Source organism: Pantherophis guttatus, chromosome 3 (genome assembly GCF_059756535.1).
Source record: "Pantherophis guttatus breed Tessera chromosome 3, ASM5975653v1, whole genome shotgun sequence".
NCBI lineage: Eukaryota > Metazoa > Chordata > Lepidosauria > Squamata > Colubridae > Pantherophis > Pantherophis guttatus.
Window position 1 is genome coordinate 43366948 of NC_142065.1, and position 15548 is coordinate 43382495.

A 15548-nucleotide genomic window follows, 5' to 3' on the forward strand; every position below is an offset into this window, starting at 1 on the left:
GTGTTAAAGGACATCAGTTGTCTGTTGTCGCCCATTGGCAGTATTTAAAACTGTCAAATTTATACAAGTTTTCTGTAAAAATATCCTAGACTATAACTTATTTGAGTATTTTGAACACTGTGTTTATATAGAAAATGAATCATGTCACTAAAGTTGCAATAAGACTATCAATTTATTAAAATTTATGTTTTTCCCGATGCCCTAAAAAGGTTATATCCTAAGAAAAATATTCATTTGACTTTGAAACAAGGTTTAAAACTTCATTTACACCTATTAAATATGATGTATGTGTCATCATACCCTAAATATCTCTATGATTGCTGTTATGGAGACTTTTTTTAAGAGTCAAGATATCAGCAGGAAATGCTGATGTTAGCAATGGCCTGCATATATTTACAGTGTGTGGCTAGCCTATATGCACTGAAAATGGATGTTTCATTTTTGACTGTTATGATTAATAGACATTGATAAAAATGTACCCTATTAATTTTATGATCCATTTTTTTAAAATCTAGAGATGTATACTACATTCTGCACTGGCAATGAAATACACACACCCACACCCACATGAAAGGGAGAGAGAGGGAGAGAGGGAGGGAGAATATACACACACACACATCTATATATCTATATCTATATCATCTATATCTATCTATCTATCTATGCAACATGTGTGTATACACACACATACATATATATATATATACATACATACACATATATACCCTGTGTATGTCTGTGTGTGTGTGTGTGTATTCTTAAAGAAAATATTATTACAGTGGATACTTGAAAGGTACATTTGTTAACAATTCAGTTTTCTTAAAATTGAAAATGTCAGGGAATCATTCTCTTTATTCTTAAGAGACCTGCCCAGGGAAATAAAGAAGGTCTGCAAGGCAGCTGAACTTCAGCTCAGGGAGGCCCCTTTGTGTCATTGATTTGATTTGCCTTTTAAGGTTCTTTGTGTCATTCTAAGGCTCCATCCAACTACTCATGTAGCTGAAGAGGCTTCCAGCATATATTATGCAGATGCAAATACCTTTTCCTCTACTTCCAGAAGCTGACGGGAAGAGTCAGAAGAGGCACAGGAAGAAGTCTAGGCAGCCAGACGTGAGCAGAGAATGGCAGACAGAGTAGCAACCTGGCCATTGGTTTATAGAACAGAGGTTGCATTGCCTGGAGGAAAAGTCATAGCATCTCTTTGAAGCTTTGCACCACCCTGGTAAAGGTTTATTGAGAGAACAACCAGATATCAAGCCATTTTCAGAACAATTAACTTTTAAACATAAGTTATTCATTTATTCAATCATTTCCCATCACAAACAGAAGATTATTGGCAAGCGGTACTTCCATCAAATTATGCTAAAATATCCATGGTCTAAAACATTTTTACTTAGATCGATAGAAGAAATAAAGAACAATTAAAAATCCATATTAGAGTTTATTTTTTGAAAAAAAAACCCTAGAGAATAAAACCAACATATAGACATCAATATTTATAATTCAAAAAAATTGTCCTCAATCTGCTCTCAATAATGTCTGTAAAGTAAAAGAGGGGGAGCTGATTGAATATTTGAGGAAGGATGTTTTGAAGAGCAAGTACTGTAACGGAGAAAATATACTCATAAGCCTCTGTATACCTTCTCCCCAAAGTGAAGAACTATTAGCAAATTTTCCCAGGATCTATGTGCTGGCGCAATCCAATGTGAGAATGATCTTGGAAGATCGGGAGCAAAGATGCTGGCTAGGGAACAATCAGATAAAAAATGGAGGAGCCCACAACTGACTAGCAGGCAGAGAAAGAAACTAAGAAAGGATTTGCCCTAAATTATCAGATGGTTAAAAAGAAATGGCAAGCCATTTGTATTTTCAGACTTGCAACATTGAGTTAATGTAGTCTTCAATAAAGTAGAATTAACTCATCTTGTTGTGTTTCCTCTCTGGTCTACTTGGGAGGCTGACAGTTGAATAGGTGGATACTGGATGGAGAGAGCAGCCTTGGAGCTATATCAGAATCAAACAGTGTACAGCCTTAACCTGAACTGTGCTCAGAAGCCAATATAGTTTCTAAGCTCTAGTCAGTATAGGGACTGGAGCACTGGAAGTAGAGGTGAAATCCAGCAGGTTCTGACAGATTCTGGAGAACTGGAAGCGGAAATTTTGAGCAGTTCAAAGAATCGGCAAATACCACTTCTGGCTGGTCCCAGAGTGGGGTGGGAATGGAGATTTTGCAATATCCTTCCCCCAGGAGTGGGGTGGGAATGGAGATTTTGCAGTATCCTTCCCCTGTCATGCCCACCAAGCCATGCCCACAGAACCAGTAGTAAAAGAATTTGGATTTCACCAGTGACTGGAACCACGTACCTACTAATCACTGGACCACTGCATTCTAGATTAATGTAAACTGTAGGTATCTTCAAAATAGCCCAATGAGGCATTACAGTGATCCACAAAAGTGATAATGAAAGCATGAGTTCTTTTTTTGTAAGATTCTCACATTCCAGGAAAGGCTGCAATTGAGGCACCAGCTGCAAAAAGCCACACACCCCTTCCTCTCCAGCCACAGCTTCTGTTTGCCTATCAAGTTATGAATCCAAGAGTACCCCCAGGTCTTCAGGGTGGGGAGAGCCACAAAGACAGATAAACTATGCAACAATAGTTGCAAAAACATGTTTTAAGTCCAGAAAGCCAAAAAAAGCAGGGGAAAGAAATTCAAACTGGCTCCACCTTAACTCCTTGGGGTAAAGAGAGGGAGGAAAGGGAAAACACAGACTTTCAAGATACTGTCACTGTAGCCTACAGTAGGTGAACAAAATTCCAGTCATGCAGTGACCTGGCCTACCTCAAAAAGATGGCACAGGGAACATCAAGAGGTAATGCAGGGTATGAAAGAAAACTGCAACAGAAAATAATTCCATCTGTAGCCTCCATATACTGGAATGAGATTTTGATAGACTCCCTTATTCAACCTGTGGTAATTATATATAGCTGATAAAGGTAAAGGTAAGAGTTCCCCTTGCACATATGTGCTAGTCGTTCCTGACTCTAGGGGGCAGTGCTCATGTCCATTTCAAAGCCGAAGAGCCAGCGCTGTCCAAAGATGTCTCTGTGGTCATGTGACCAGCATGACTAAACGGCAAAGGCGCACGGAATACTGTTACTTTCCTACCAAAGGTAGTCCCTATTTTTCTACTTGTATTTTTTACGTGCTTTCGAACTGTTAGGTTGGCAGAAGCTGGGACAAGTAATGGGAGCTTACCCCATTATGCGGCACTAGGGATTCGAATCACTGAACTGCCTACCTTTCTATCGACAAGTTCAGCGTCTTAGCCACTGAGCCACCACGTCCCTTCATATAGCTGATAGTCACTGGCATATTTATGATACTGCACCCTGAACTGATAGATAGCCTTATCCAACAAATGTACATAGATATTAAAAAGCAAAGGGAGATGAGCAAGCTCATTCTCCTCTCTCATTACAACTGGAACTACCCATGAAGGAATGAGCAGAACCAGCACGAAACAATACCTCCAAACCCAAACCCCCTGCTGGTATAGAAGGATATCATGGCTGATGTATCAAAGTCGTACTCCGATATCTTCCAGCAGAAGAAACATTGTATATTTTAATCTTGGTTCTTCCCATAAAAAGCCTGCAAGAGGAAAGAAAACATTGAAATCTGATAAGCAGAGAAGGAATATTAAACATAGTCCTAGGTTTCTCATAACTTTGCTCTATTCTACCACTACTAATAATGTAGTAATAGACAGTAGACAGAGAGCAGAACCAAGGAACCTCTTGACACCAACAGAGAGAAGGTTCAATCCACAAACCTCAGTGGATGGAAACTAATCAAGGAGAGAACCAAGCTAGAAATGAGAAATTTGACAAGTATTAATTAGGGGAACAGCTTGCCTCCAGAAATTATGGGTGCTCCAACATTGGAGGATTTTTAGGAAGAGACTGCACAGACATTTGTCCAGAATGGTGTAGGGTCTCTGGCTTGAGCAAGGTGTTAGATTAGAAGACTTCCAAGGTCCCTTTCAACCCTATGATTCTATGTTCTATATACACTTGTATTCCCCCACCAATTCTCATTGTGTGTCATCACACAGAATTTGCTTTAGAAATTATTTCAAAGGAGGGGAAAGTAGACAAATTCTCAAAAGTGGAGTGGGATGCTTTTGTACTTTAGTGTTTTACAGCTCTCAGCAAGTGCACCTGAATTTAGAGATGTTGATCCAGATAAGAGTTTGAATAAAAAAGCACCAATACATAGCATTCCAGTGCTGAAGTTAGGCAGTGAATTTGAACAAAAAAAGTTCCAAAAGAAAGTAATAACCAGAAGAATGAAAACTTATTCTATAGTATATTATTGCCAAGAAAGATGCAGCTGAGAGCTCTTTTACTTAAGGGCCCTTTAAGGTAAGGAAACAAAGATGTTTTGCTTACACAGGAATGATTTTTATCAACAGTTGGTCTGGAAACGAATTTTGGGTGTGTCTAAGAAAAAAACATTACACAGTTTCCTTCAGGCCATGATATGCTGAGATGCTGAAATATTAAGAATGCTATATAGCAGTGTTGGTGAACCTTTTCGGCACCAGCTGTCAAAACAGGAGTGCGCGCGCACATGCCGCAAACCGGAAGAGCAGCCACCCCATGCACATGCATCCGCCAGGTGGCTGCTCTTCCAGTTTCCGGTGAGCACATGCCCTCTAGCCACCTGGTCTTCCGGTTTCTAGCATGCATGCGCACATGAAGACCAGAGGTGGGTTCTAAATTTTTTTACTACTGGTTCTGTGGGCGTGGCTTATTTTGTGGGCGTGGTTTGATGGTCATGTGACAATTCTTTAGGATTTAGAAGAGGTACTTGTCTACCAGGCTTTTAACTGCTTGCAGAGCTGTACCGGTCTACCCATTTGTTTTTGGAGCATTCCGGTCTACCTATTTTTTTTGGAGCGCACTGGTCTACCACGACACTGTCTTTTAACACTGATCAGCTGTAGGGCGGCCCTTTGAAGCCCCGTGGCAAGAGTTTAAACAGTTTTTTTCCTTCTAGCCATCAGCTGGGGCTCGGGAGGAAGTGAATAGATTGGGGGCGGGGCCAAATAAAAGGTAAGAATAACGCCGGGGGGCGGGAGGGCCTATCTCCCGAACAAAGAGAATTGGTTCGGTGATGTCATATCGTCATCACTACCGGCTCGGCCGAACCAGGCCGAACCAGGAGGAACCCACCACTGAGGAAGACCAACTGGCTGGTGCGCATGCACATGACAGAAACCGGAAGAGCAGCTTCCCGGTGCATGTATGTGCACTAGGCGGATGGTCTTCCAGTTTCCAATGCTCCCAGGCACATGAAGACCAGCTGGCCGGTGAGCCGGAACCCAGAAGAGCAACAGGCGACAGCTCATGTGCCAGGAGAGATAGCTCTGCGTGCCACTTCCGGCACTCGTGCTATAGGTTCGCCATCACGGCTATATATATTATGCCATCAGTTGTGCCGCAGTCATTCTGACTGTTTTTAGGGAGAGATTTGATATGCACGAGTTATTAACCAAATATAAATTTGTGCTTTATTAACACTGTCCTCATTGTTTTGTTTTGTTTTCCTACTACAATAATTTCATCATTGTTAGTTCTCGCTCATGATTCTATAAAGGCTTTTTATAATATCACTTTTTTATTAGAGGAAGCTTAAGATGCACTGCTTATTTCTCAATCAAACCTGATTTAATTCATTGGAGAACTTTTTCCTGCCTGAATGCTACAAGTATGTGCTGAAACCAAAAGCAACAAAAGGAAATACAGGTAGTCCTCAAATTACGTCCACAATTGAGCCCCACATTTTTGTTGCTAAGTGAATTTTGCCTCATTTTACAACCTTTCTTGCCACAGTGATTAAGTGAATCACTGCAGTTGTTAAATTAGTAACATGATTGTAAAGTGAATCTGGCTTCTCCATTGACTTTGCTTGTCAGGAGGTCGCAAAAGATGTTCACATAACCCCAGGACACTGCAACCGTCATAAATATGAGTTCAGTTGCCAAGCATCTGACTTTTGATCATGTGACCATGGAGATGCTGCAATGGTCATAAATGTGAAAAACGGTCATAAGATGCTTTTTTCAGTGACGTTGTAACTTCAAACAGTCATTAAATGAACTGTTGTATGTTGAGGACTACCCATATTACAATATTTAGTGGTAGCCCTATTTTTGGAAATCTCTCCGAAGAATTTCATTTGTTCTTTCTCCCAGGTTTTGTTAGTGTTAGATCTGTTACAATGTAAAGCTGCAATCTGTTACGAAGTGTGTCTCACAGAAGTCAATGAAATTTACTCAAGGATTACATCTTCAGATATACTTATTTAGGAGCTAGTTCCACTGAATTTAGTCGAATTTTACTTTTAAATCAGAATGTATTGCTAAAATTTCCATCTTTGGCAGTGGTGAATTATTTTTACTACCGGTTCTGTGGGCGTGGCTTGGTGGGTGTGGTGTGCTTGGTGGGCGTGGCTTGTGGACATGGCAGGGGAAGGATACTGCAAAATCCCCATTCCCACCCCACCCCAGGGGAAGGATACTGCAAAATCCCCATTCCCTCCCCATTCCTGGGGAAGGATATTGCAAAATCTTCATTCCCACCCCACTCTAGGGCCAGCCAGAGGTGGTATTTGCCAGTTCTCTGAACTACTCAAAATTTCCACTACCGGTTCTGCAGAACCTGTCAGAACCTGCTGGATTTCACCCCTGCATCTTGGGCTTTCTTTCGGTTCTACTCTCTTTTGTTCTTTTAAAGGCATATTAAAATCTCGATATATGTTTAAATGAATTAAGCCTTGTTTGATTTTGTGCTGATTGAACATCTTTCAACTGAAGTTTCATTTTTTTGCACCGACCATAGCTATAATCTATCGTTATTGATAAGTATTTATTTACTGAAACCTCCTTCAGTACACCTCCCAACTGTGTTATTTTGTGCTGAGAAATAGTTTCTTACTTTAGTTACAAAACATATGTAGGAAAGTCTCTACCTTCTGCACAGAAGTTGTATAATTCTGTTGGTAATGAGTGACAAAGTTGCTTCACTCCCACAGGCCGGCTCAACTGTGGGGAAAAACTTAAAACCAAAATTCCTTTAAGTTCTTTAGACCATTTTCTTGCTGTTCACTCCAGTGCCTTAAGCTGCCTTGGAAAATAAAAGCTAAAGGTAGAAAATCCTTTGTGTGGCCATATGAATAATTTGTGTATTTCAAAAGTATATATAACATGCTGGTTTCAGTGATTTATTTGGTTTTAGCTTGGTATGTGGTGTAAACTCAAACACTATGGCTTATAAAAACATGGCTTATGACTTAGTGTGCAAAACCAGCCAATTATGGCTTATTCAATTAACCATGATTATACATACTATCACTTAGCTTGATGTGTGAACCCAGTCAGTATTTTGCCATGAGTCTTGCTATAGGAGACCCTGTGCTGAAGCTATTTCTTTAGCTATAATAAATAATAGGGTGTTGAGATTTATACTGAATGCTTGCTAGTCCTTAAATCTCCTCCTAATTGAGCCCAAACCTTCTGGCTGAGCATATAATTTACACTGATTCGGGGCCAGAATTTTCAAGGCAGCCTGGTGGGATAATAGCTAGACTGTTTGATTTGAACCCAGGAGACTTGGCTGTTGTAAGTATAAGGTGGGATAACCTCACTGGACATTTCCTGGACTTCTTGGCCAGACATTATTCCAGCAACACAATAAATATTCAAACACTAATGTTGCCATTGTTATAGTAATGATCAGATGATAAGAGCCTGCAAATGTGTATATATATATATATATTGATCGGAATTCCAGCCTTAATTCTCTTCTCCATTGGCACAGAGATCCAGCACCAGAAACAAAAGAAAATGATTGGAAAGAATTAGTTGAACACAAGTTTCTGCGGGCAGCATAAAAGCCTGAATTTGCACAGCACCCTTACTTTTTCCTTGGGAAAACAGAAGGGGATGAAAGGGTTAGCCTCCATGTTGCAAAAACAGCAGGGCTATCTGACTCCACATACAATCAAGAGGTGGATGCAGCCCAGTTTTACTGGCTTTTCATTTGTTGACTTTCCCTCTTCCTTTGGCTCCTAAATTAAAAGAACCATCTGCAATCAGAAAATCCTTTTGACTGGTAGAGCAGATTGATTAATCACTTTTTAATGTTCTTTTCCTTCCCAGCTCCTTTGCCAAAGGATCTCCTAAATCATGTTTGTTTGTCTAACAAAGAGGTTTATTCTTGCATGCATTTTAATGTTCACGTTTTCTAATCTGTTGTTTTTAGATTGCCACGAAGATCTCCCATGAGCGACACCTCTAGAGTTGTAAGGTAGACGCTGTGGCTTGTTGGTTTTTTCCCCTCCCCTTCACAGCGCTTTTCTAACTTATGGTACTGTTGACTTCTTTAATTTCTTGCCTTCCTCCCAGACACCTGCTCACCTTATTCGCTGCATTTTCAGAGAGATTAAGTCAAAATTGCTGTTTTCTGCTTTTGAGAGCGAAGAAGAGATTATATACATCGTCGCCGCCTCCCTTCCCCGGCTCAGAGGTCTGGCGCACTTCAATCTGAAAACAAATCTCACTACGGTACTTGTAGGCAGGTAGGAATGGAAGGATATGACAAATTGTCAAGGCTATGCCCAACAACCTCCTCTATTAGAAACTTCAACCCCTCCATTAAATAATTGCAACTCTCGCCGGAGACTTTAATTAGAACGCGCAACAAGCAGAAAGGAAGCTGGGGTGGGGGGGGGGGAGAGGAGAAAAGAGGAAAGCAAAATCCAGGCAAGACTCCCGTGGGTATCCTTAGAAGGCGGGCGATCCCACGCTCGCTCGCTTACTCGGGTGAAAGATGCAGCGGAACCCGGAGGCGCTCGCTTCCGAGTTTTAAACCCTCCGGGGAAACAGAGGCCAGCGCTCGAATAAACCGCAAGGCTGCAGGGAAAGGAGGCGAGATTCCTTCCCTTTCCACTCCTATTTTGGCCGTGGAAGACCCATCCCTTCAAGAGCGGCCCAGCTGTGTGTGTACCTGAGCAGGTTGGGCGACGGGAGGTTCCTCGCCCCTTTTACCTTTCGGTCCTTTTTTTCCCTCCGATAGGTCGGCCTTTGGGTAGGCTTGGAGTTGGGGGTTGCCTCCTTCTCCTCCACCTCCCCCCCTTTCTGGTCCTTCCCCACTCCCCTCCGCCAAGTAGCCGACCTCGATGGATGGGCGAAGGGGGCTCTTTCCTCTTAGCCCCCGGGGGATCCCAACTGCTGGCGCGGACCTATTTTTAAACGGTCCCCTGCGCCGGTGCCTTCGGATCCACACAGACACACACACACGCATACACACGTTTGATTTCGCTTGGCTCTGACGTCGCCGGGAGTGGGAGAGGGAGGCAGAGGAGAGAAAGTGGGGGTGGGGGGGGAGGCGAGACTGCAGCAAATTGGGAAAGGCCTGGCATGATCGAAGGGCTGGTTGGGGAAGGGTTAACCCGCTGTGACTGTATGTTAATGAGCAGCGCGGCGATCCAAGGAGGCCGGCTTTAGCCGTCAGGCTGCTGGCGCTCCCGCCGCCGCCGCCGCCGCCGCCGCCGCTGCTGCTCCCACCGGTGGGGGGCTGATGAGCGCCGTGCCAGGCTAGAGCCGAGGAAGGAGTGCAGAGCGGCTGTGGCGCTGGCAGCAAGCGAGCCAGCGAGCGGCAGGCTGAGGGAAAGGGTGGGAGGGGAGGGAGAGGGAGACGGGGAACCAGCCCATCCACATCCCCGGAGGAAGCGGCGCTGGAAGGGAAGCCCGCGGGGACGGCAGCCAGCCAGGCAAGGCTTCTGGGAACTGCCGATGCCAGGCAGGAGTCCGAAAGGCACCGGGCTGGGCAAAGCCTTTCGCAAAGCCCCAGCTAGAACGCCGGCAGCCGGCACCACCAGCAGCCGCGCAACCGGAGGGAGCTTCTCGGGAGGCATGACGGACTGAAGGCAGGCGGGAGCAGCTGAACGACTTTAGGAATACCGATCGATGCCAGCGCTGGGGACTTGCGGTGGAGGATTTCAATGATTTGGGTGGATTAACGCTCCGTAATTCCGAGGCGGAGGAGGAAGAGGAGTGGGGAGGAGACGGGGTCCCTCCCCCCCTCCCCCCCCCAAAAAAAGGAGCGCAACAAGAGAGTCGTTCTCCGAGCAGAGGTAAGTCCCTGGAGCCCGAAGCCCGGCCAGCCTTGGCATGTCGGGGCTTTCCTCCGAAACCTGCTTTCCCGCTTGTTCTGCCTGCCGCGGGAGGAATAGCGGTGGCCGAAGCTCGTCCTCCGATCTTTTCCCCCTCGACCTCTGGTTCTGGTTGTATTGTGTGATGAGGGTAGAGCCAGTCAAGAACTGGATGTGTGAGTCTGCTCCGGATGATGGATGGATGGATGGATGGATGGATGGATGGATGGATGGATGGATGGATGGATGGATGGATTGAATGTAGTCCTCTCCGAGGGCAGTCGGGAGTCTACTACACCCCTGCCAAGTGTTACGACGGTTATTTCTGAGTACCGTTAGGACATGCGCCCCGCTTGGCTTTGGCGCTGTTCACCGGCAGCTTTCTAGCGCTGCAGGAGGAAGGGGTGGCTTTCCTTTTTTTTTTTTTATTCCGCGCCCCGCAGCCAGCATCCTGACCCAGGTGAGGGCTCTTCGGGTTCGCTGCTTTGCTACCAGACCGCCGCTGCTCTCCATCCTAAATCCAGAGGGCTGCGCCTTGGCCAGAGCCCGCTTCCCATCTAAAGGTGGCGAGAACTGTAAAGAGGAAGCAAACAGGTACAAGAAAGTTCCCGGAGAGAAAGAGCGCGCGAGCGTCTGGCTAGTTTTCAAGAGCTTTTTCACATGCCAGCCTTTCTGTCCTTAGGAAATCGTCGTTTTCCTAATCCAGAAGTTCCTCTTGGGTGTGTGTGTGTGTGTGTGTGTGTGTGTGTGTGTGTGTGTGTGTGTGTAGTAAATGAATCTGAACTGTCCAGGAGGTTGGCCCAAACATTGCTGAGGGTATTTTCTACAGAATCCAAAATTATTGGTTTCCTAGTCAGTCTGCCACAGAAACCTGCCTTATCTCAACATGGTGCATAATAGAGAGAACATTCAGTTCTGGCCTCTTTGCCCAGTTTGCGTCCTTTGCAGTGAAGGTTGATACAAAACTTCCTCTTTTTGGAAAGCGTGGGTGGTTTACCTCAGAGAGTAAAAAGTAAAATAAAGTCCCCTTCCACCTGAGCTTGATTCCTGGAGACTTACGTGGATACATCCATGTACTTTTGTTGGCAAGATGGGGGTGGGAATGGCCATTGCCTTTTCTTCCATTGCCTTACTTCCCAGTCTAGCCTACAGCTTCCCAAATCACATGAAAACCTGCACATTCATAGGGACAGAAGGATGGAGGGTTCCTTTGGTGGCATGGATCAATACATGGATATACAGTAAAGCATTCTATGAAAGAAGACACACCAGATACTGCACATACTGTATGCATACCCAAAGTAATCTTGTATTTGCTTCCATTAACCCGGGATTTGTGTAACTTGTGACTTGATCAGTTCTGATTGTGGTTGATGTGCCATCATTGACTGGGCTGCTTAATTGATATTGTCTTCCAGTGATAAGTCAATGACCTTCCTTAATTCTAGGATCGGGCAACTGAAGAATGTATATTGGAATACAGATGTCATTTAAACCAGAACATAATTATCTTAAACAGTTAAGTTTTTTTCTATGGGCAGCTGATTTTTTTTTTGTTCTTTCTGTAAATATCTTGAGGGTCATTTGCTTAACTGAATTAAAATCTCCCAAGTGAACCAGAAAGTAACATCTAGTTGAAGATAAAAGTGCAGTCAAAAGCTTTAAGGGCTTAAAATCAGCATATGGAATAAAAGTTCTCCATTCTGCCAATGTTCCCTGCCTATTATTTGAGATGTCTTTCCATCCTACTTCAGCACATTTGTAAAGTTCAAACAAATGACAGATGCTTTTTAGAACCTTGAAATTATTTCTTACCCCTCATCTCCACCAACTCTACTTGTCTTGAGTATACCTAATCACCTCCTCCATTAATCCTGTCCACCCAATTTTTGTAGAATATAATTCTACAATTATAAAGCATAAAGCAAAATATCCTACAGCTCCAAACACCCTTTGGCTGGTGAGCAAATGTCTCCACCTGTCTTTGGGGCTTTGCTTCTGTTCTAGTAAATCACCTTTTAATGCTGGACAAATTGGCTCTCAAAGCAGCTAAATGAAAATAATATGTGTATTGGTTGCAATGGAGACACTTGGACTGCTGAGCTTTCTGAACATATCTCATGTAATCTGAAAGTTTTGGTGCTGAATGGAGTTTTCTTCTCCTTTCAGAGTTTCAAGATTGCTTGAATGCTCTAAGAGATGTTACTAAGTGTTCCCCATTGCAATGTTTAGGAATTTGTGCAGATGCTGCTGAAAAGAACTTACTGCTTTAAAGCCAATATATGACACTTGAAAGCAGTGATAAAAGTTATATTAGGACTCATCAATCCTTCATTGCTATTACACCTGTATCTCAAGCATTGTGGGGAATGTGGGTGAATGGTTTTTCTGGAATTCTGCAGTGATTCCCTAGATATTCTATTTGTCTTTTTTCTTAAAAATTTTGCAATTGTTCAAAAAGTTGACTTTCTCAAAAGGATGGCAGAAAAGTATCAGATTCTAGAAGAAGCAATGGGTGTAATTTCCCCATCCTTACTTTCCTTGCTTACCTATTCAGGGAAAGATATGGATCAATGCGTCTGTCCTAAAAGTTCACTGCCCCCACTTTTCTTCTTAAATCTTCCCTTTTCCTTCTCTCCATCTCAGCCTAAGAAATTGCACCAGTTGTAATGCTCCTGTGTCTCACCACCAAGCTTATTCCCTCTTTGGGGAATAAGCTTCTTCCCGCCTGTTGGTGTTGTAAGAACAAAGTGCACAGCAGTCTCCCCAAATTGAGACAGGCCCAGTTTCTCTTTTGAAACATTACCGATTGTTCATGGGCACTTTAGAAGAAGCAGACAGACGAGAGAAAGTTGAAGGCAGTGATACACTGGAAATACACAGAAAAAGGTTCTAGCAGGAATATAATTACCTTTATTCTGCTGACATGAAATATTTACAGCTAGTAGCTATTATAGCAATAGCAATAGCACTTAGACTTGTATACCGCTTCACAATGCTTTGCAGCCCTCTCTAAATGGTTTACAGAGTCAGCATATTGCCCCCCCCCCAAACAATCTGGGTCCTCATTTTACCGACCTCGGAAAGATGGAAGTCTAAGTCAACCTTGACTCAGTTTATGAGGATCTCTCCTTTTTCCTTTTGCTTCTCTCACCATTGTCATTTATTTATTTACTTATTTAGTATAATTTTGCACTTCCTCAGTAAAATAATATTGAAACCATTTAAGAGGGGACTGTTCTCTCTGATACTTTCCCTCTCTGCCAGCTGTCTCTGCATGTAGCCACACACAGCTGTTTACGTTCATAGCCAGGGGGTACAATGTACTTCTGTCCATCACTACAAATGGGAAAACCAGGAACTGTTAACAAAACTACTACACACATCATAGAGGCCAATGCATTGTGTTACCATCTGCTAACCAGAAATTATTCACAGTCATCTATTTAGCTAGCCAGAAGAAAGGAAACTCACCATGTCTTCTTTTCAGGTACCCGTATTTTCTGCCCAAAGATTGTGTTTCCACTCAAAGATTCTGTTATTAACCCATTCAATTTGATTTTTCTTCTCTTTTTTGCTCCTTCTTGTATCCTGCCCCCATCTACTGTCTTTACTTTAAACTTGCTCCCCTCCTCCCCAATAACCCTACCATTCAAATGGTGGTAAATAGAACAGATATTTCATGGCTAATTAAAATAAACTTAGAAAATGCGGCTTTCTAAGTGTTAATCTCTTTACCACCATGGCACTTTCTTGTAAGAGGATATATCAGAAGTAGTAGATGGGCCATCTTTTTCAAAACTATTCAAGTTATATTTATTTAGCTTAATATATGCTTCAAAACATAATTGTCTAATATAACTTGAATCAGTTGAACAGATTAGTCATAACCCCATTTTACTGACTTCACTGAATCTACTGTAACTGAACTGGGTAACTCAGTTCCCCAGACTCCACCCCGCAAGGGATTATGGGGCCATTAAAAGATGATGATGGCTGAATCTGCTCTAAGCACAGCTTTAGTTCAGATTCAATGCAATGTCCATAAAAAGTAAGCAAACTGAAGTTTTCCTGTTATAAGAAAAGTGACTGCTCAAAAGATTCAGCACAGAGAGTCAAGACAGCAAATGGTCTTTGTCAGATATGGACTGCTGAGGTATGGAAAATTAATGCAAAGGAACTAAAAATCTGTTCTGAAGTAAAATATTGTTTTAAAAGCTTTCCACAATCTGGTGCTTTTTAATTCTCCTTTACCTCCATTTGCTGTCCCATGGTGAGTTCCTTTCATAACTTTTTTTTTTAATCCGCCAATTCACTAATGCATGAATAGCGGCTAGCAGTGATATGTTTTTACTTTAAAAAAAAATCTATCAAAAACTTTGTCTTTAAGATCTTCAAGTTTTCCTCTCCAGAACTTGACATCTTTCATTCCCTTTGTAAAAGCTTTGAAATACGTCAGTGCCACTTTTCCCCACTAGAGGGGGACTCCTGCAGATTAAGGTTGTTACACAGTATTTTGCATGGAGCATGAGGGAAAGACCTGTCTGAAAAATCTGCTAAATTGGTCACTCTTCTGTGTATCTTACAACACAGTGAGGTTTTTGTATCTGTACACACACTCGTGGGTCAGAAATGTGTAAGGCATTTGACTTATTGTTTTGTGTAAGGAATTTGTGTAAGGAATTTGACTTATTGTTATTGTCTAGCTATGAATGAAAATTGCATTACTGCAGGAGAAAACAATGGGGTGCATGACAAGTGGATATAGTAAATTGATATTTTCTCCTCTGATCTCATTTTTAATTAGAATTTTTTTTATCCCACCTTTGTTCCTTTATAAGTAACACACCTAATGCTCCTTCCTCTTCCTGCTTTGTCCACAATAACAAACCTGTGTAGTGGGGTTAAATTTACAGAGAGTGACTGGTCCAAGGTCATCCAGCTGACTTTATAAAATGGGACTAGAAGTCACAGTTTCCCAATTTCCAGCCCGGTGCCATAACCACTAATCTTTCTAGTTTCTTTTCAATCTCAAGCTTCCCCTGCTCTCCCTCTTCTCACAAATGATAGTGAAATTGCATTTGGAAAACTCAGAAATGTAGCAAGGTAGTCTCCCAATCCCAGATGTAAATATCTCTCTAATCCAGGATGATCTATTGTATCTTGTACTATGCTGTCTGCTGCTTGGCTTGAATTCTGCCCCATGCTTGTATTCCATTGGTTGGAAGAAGATTTGGCTGCTGTTGCTGTGTGATCATGCAAGCCAGGGATGGCGTTGCTGAGAAAGAAGTGGTCTCCCATGGTCTGATCTGATCTGGCCCAGATC

The 15548-nt window shown here is 42.8% G+C and overlaps 1 protein-coding gene and 1 long non-coding RNA gene across 2 annotated transcripts in view; one reads left to right on the top strand and one right to left on the bottom strand.

Annotated features, from left to right (window-relative positions):
* Nucleotides 1-1272: 1272 nt before the first annotated feature.
* LOC117664382 (uncharacterized) lies at nucleotides 1273-9354 on the bottom strand. Its single transcript, XR_004591021.3, has 3 exons — nucleotides 9076-9354; nucleotides 8487-8612; nucleotides 1273-3655 (listed from the first exon to the last, which is right to left on the bottom strand). It is a non-coding gene; the product is annotated as an uncharacterized LOC117664382 (long non-coding RNA).
* Nucleotides 9355-9372: 18 nt separating this feature from the next.
* PLXNA2 (plexin A2) overlaps nucleotides 9373-15548 on the top strand; it is a 449635-nt gene continuing 443459 nt past the window's right edge. The window contains exon 1 of the mRNA XM_034414337.3: nucleotides 9373-10204. The gene's annotated coding sequence lies outside the window, so the exon portion shown is untranslated. The remainder of the gene's footprint in view (nucleotides 10205-15548) is intronic.